General features: G+C 44.1%; 1 pseudogene; it reads left to right on the top strand.

The window, feature by feature from the left end:
• The first annotated feature begins 1,827 nt into the window (after positions 1–1,827).
• On the top strand, positions 1,828–3,755 carry LOC103607101 (annotated as a pseudogene).
• Positions 3,756–4,207: the final 452 nt, after the last annotated feature.

A 4,207-nucleotide genomic window follows, 5' to 3' on the forward strand; every position in this document is an offset into this window, starting at 1 on the left:
GGATGAACCTTGATGACACTTTGCTCAGTGAAATGAGCCAGTCACAAAAGCATAAATACTGTCTGATTTTGCTTATATGAAAGACCCAAAAGAGTCAAAATCATAGAGACGCAACATAGAATAGTGGTTGCCAGGAGCTGAGAAGCAGCAGGACTGGGGAGTTAGTACTTAATGGGTACAGAGTTACAGTTTGGGAAGATGAAAAGTTTTGCAAATAGGTAGTGGTGATGATTGCACAACAATGTGGATGTACTTAATAGCACTGAATAGTACACTCAAAAGTGTGTAAGTGGAAAATTTTATATGTTTTTTACCACAGTAAAAAGTTATGCATTTCTTAAAATCTAAAAACAAGAAAATGATTTTGACCCAGTGTAAGGGTGACAGGTGCTGAAGTTTAAAATTTTGTTCTTCTCCCTGCAATACTACCTTTGACTTTGAGTATTACAGGAAAATCTTTAGGCAAAGCCAGGATGACTAATGGCTTGCAGTGTCTTGGGACAGTTTCTAAAGCAGCACTTCCTCCGGGAGACACATTACCTGTGTCTGACTCAGCTGTGCCCAGATGGGTTTTTCAGCTTCATTCCCACAAATACTGTATAAACAAGTCCTGTGAGACTACCTGTCATTTACTGCTGTCACTTACTCTCCAACTTCACGATGAAGGATCACACCTTGTCACTTGCCATCTGTAAAGACTCCTGAAGCTCCTCCTTGAGAAATGAAGACCACACTCCACAACACCCATCTGCCTTCCCGAACCACAATCCACCTGAATTTCCCAGCAAAAATGTGTTTTGCTTTGGGAAAAAAGCAGTATTTCTTTCCTCTTGGCCTTCTTGCCAAGAGAAAGCATTTCTTTGATGTTTACTGTGCTCGTGGGAAAAGTAGTCACACAAGAAAAAGCAACTTTGAGAACCTCCATTCTATACTCTTTACCCCATCAAACTTCTCAAGTTGGGAGAATTCATTAGGCTTGAACTTGGTGAGGAACAAACCTAAAGTTAGTGCTGGTTTTCGCAGGACAATGACAGGGACTGCTGGCCTCCCCACACTGGAACACGTGCTACAGAATTACAGCATGGTGCTGATTCTGCCATGGTCTCGTGTTTACAAGGGAAAGATAGTGCTTGGCATTGCAAATATTAGTGGTGATTGCCTGAGGTCTGCAGAATGCCAGTGCCATGAAGAGGGCACTTCTGTCCCATGGCAGTCAGGAAAAACCCTCAGTCTCACTTGCTCCAACTCTGAAAAGTCCCTCTGCAAAAAGCCAGGAGGTCAGTCATGCCACAGCTACGATGCTGGCCCCAGGTGCCATGCTGTGCACACACAGACCGAAAGCACCAAGTTCACATGCCAGGCCAAATATTTTTGTTTTCATTATTAATTGGTATTCTGTATGGAAAACTCACTCTTTGGCCCTAATGCAGAGTTAAATGTCACACAATGTGCAGAATGTCTCATTGTTCTTACAGAAATGTTTTCTCTACAAACAGCAGAAGAAAAGCAAACACTTAATGAAAGCTTTTTTTTGAAACGCAGTTTTCCATAGTTCACTGAACAGACTATGCAGATGACCGAGGAGGAAGACCCATGAAGGCAGGAGAATCTTGATTCCCACAGGGGACTGGAATCGTGCCCCACGCAGTGGGAGCATGAGGGTCCTGTCCACCTTGTCTCCGATGGAGACGAAAAGGTTTCTTGAACAGAAAGGGCCAAGACCGGCAACTGGAATAGACACTTGAAGGTGCAGACTGGGGAGGACATGGCATGGAGGTCTGCACGTGCAGACAGGCGCGGACGCAGGAAGCTGGGTATGGCTGAGGAATGAGAGAGTGGGCAGAGCATAAAGGGGGCCTGGGGGACTGTGAGGATGAGGGCGGGAAGGAGGAAGACTGGGAGCATGACCTTGAATCGGATGCTGGGTGTCACCCGGCAGGTGTCGCGGCCCAGATGCAGCAGGCACAGACATCAGGGAGCAAATGTATTAAAGCAAGTACTTCTGGAAGATTAATCTTGGAGTTACACTCAGAATGACTCCCTTTGGCAATGAGAACAAAATGGCAAGGAAGGTGACCTGAAGGTATCTACCCCTAACTCTCTGCAATCCCCTTGAAGGATGGGAGGAAGGGCCCCAACCAACACAGGGAAGACAAAACTAAGGTGCACAGGGACTCAAAGGCTGCGAAGGACCTAACACGTCAGCGACGGTGCATTTTGAGCTTTAGAGATTTAGAAAACCACAGTAACCAAATATCAAAATGAAGGAAAGAAGAACTTTTATTTTTTTAAGTCCAATATCATATTTCTCTGTTTTGTCTTTTTTACTGACCGGTAACAGGATCGCAACCCTCGGTGTCACGCCTGTACTGAGCTCAGCCAGTGAGCGGGAACCGGTCTCCACATGGGATCCGAACCCTCGGCGGGAGCGCTGCCGCGCTCCCAAGCGGCACAATCTCCAGTGCGCTACCGGGCCGGCCCCCAATATCATATTTCAAAGGCCATGAATCACACCTGCAATTTATCGATTCTGATCATTTCAAGAATTGCCTCACTTTCCAGACAATAACATAACTAACTGCATGACCACGCAGTGCCTTTTGTTAGACAGGACAATTGCTGAAGTCACCTCCGTAGTCTGCTTAAGTTAACTGTCTTATTCATCCCAGCTGAGCTCAGGTCCTTTGGAAAGGAAACCTGACTCATCCAGGAAAAGTAGCAAATTGTGAAATAACCTGAGTATATCTCATCCACACGGAAGGTTCTCCACTTCAGACACAGACTTGTACTCTGATAACAATGAAGCCCACTGAAAATGGAAACCACCACCCAAATGTGTTGTGACTTAAAAAAATAACTCCTTGCCCCCGCTGAGCATCCCAGCAGCCGAGGCAGTGGCCAGGCAGCCCAGATCCAGGAAGGCTCTCAGCACGAACAGAAGGACAGCTCAGCCCCAGGGACAGAAAGGAACTGCCAAGAGGAGACTGGCAAGGTTGTCAGCTAAACCTGCTTCTGCAAAAGTGGAAAGGAAGCCAAAAAGTCAGCAGGAAACAATACATCTTCAGACAAAAATATGCAAACAGAAGACAAAAGGGGTGCAAAGGGCAAAAGGGCCAAGGTGGCTAACCAAGGAACTCAAGATTTACCTGCAGCAGCCTGGTAGCCTTGTAACACGAAGGTCACGGGTTCGGATCCCCATAGCAGCCAGCCGCAAAAAAAAAAAAAAAAAAAAAAAAAAAAAAAAGAAGATTTACCTGCAGAAAACAGAGAAACTAAAAGCCAGGAGAATCCAGCCTCTGAGGAAGCAGGAGAGAAGGAAGCCGGGTCTGACCAATGTCACGAACCGTGTCTTATCAGCGCTCCCTTGTCTCCTTTCTTGTACAGCCAGAGGAGTATTTTTATCAACTATTTTATAAATGCAAGTTTTTTAGCAGCTCTAAAAACACTTAAGAAGAGAACCCACCTCATTCCATTTTTTAAAATGTAAATGCTTTTTTTAAAAGAGGTGAAATCATTTGGTGGTGGTTTATTTTTCGCTCTTATTTTTGTGGCTGACCGGCACAGGGATCAAACCCTGGACCTTGGTGTTATCAGCACCACGCTCTAACCAGCTGAGCTAACTGGCCAGCCTTGGTTGTTTATTTTCTGGCACAACCAGAAAATAGTAGGATATTGATTTATGGGAAGTTTTGACTGTTTTGGGTGTCAGGTTAATATTCCATAGATGGGGGGAAGGCAGTTTTTATATCCTATAATATAAAGCATACTGAATGGCAATTTGGAGTCACAGCCATGCATTTAATGTTTTGAACAGTTTAAATTACTTGTACTCCATGTTATTTTTCAGTAGAATTATTTCCTAAAGAAACCTGCTCCTTGACTCTGTCTCTCCCCATCAGAACTATGTGCACGCTGTAACATCTTTGGTCACGACAGCCCAGTTTTCCTAATAATTTTGTTAACGTGCTGTGAAAGATTGAAAATTTGAGTTTGTAGTGTCTATGATAATAAATTGTGTATTACTGGGATGTATGATGTAATAGCTTATGAACTGCTGAAGATACTGGTACTTGATAACCTCATAAGGAAAATATGCCTTCAAATTTTAAGCTAGGAAGTCACTGGAATGACTGGAAAAGAATCACAACTACACAGCTCTTTAGGTTTTTTGGTAGGTACATAAAGAATTGTGTACAAATTGAAATGT

The sequence above is a fragment of the Galeopterus variegatus genome, unplaced genomic scaffold (genome assembly GCF_000696425.1).
Source record: "Galeopterus variegatus unplaced genomic scaffold, G_variegatus-3.0.2 Scaffold7124, whole genome shotgun sequence".
Classification (NCBI taxonomy): Eukaryota; Metazoa; Chordata; class Mammalia; order Dermoptera; family Cynocephalidae; genus Galeopterus; species Galeopterus variegatus.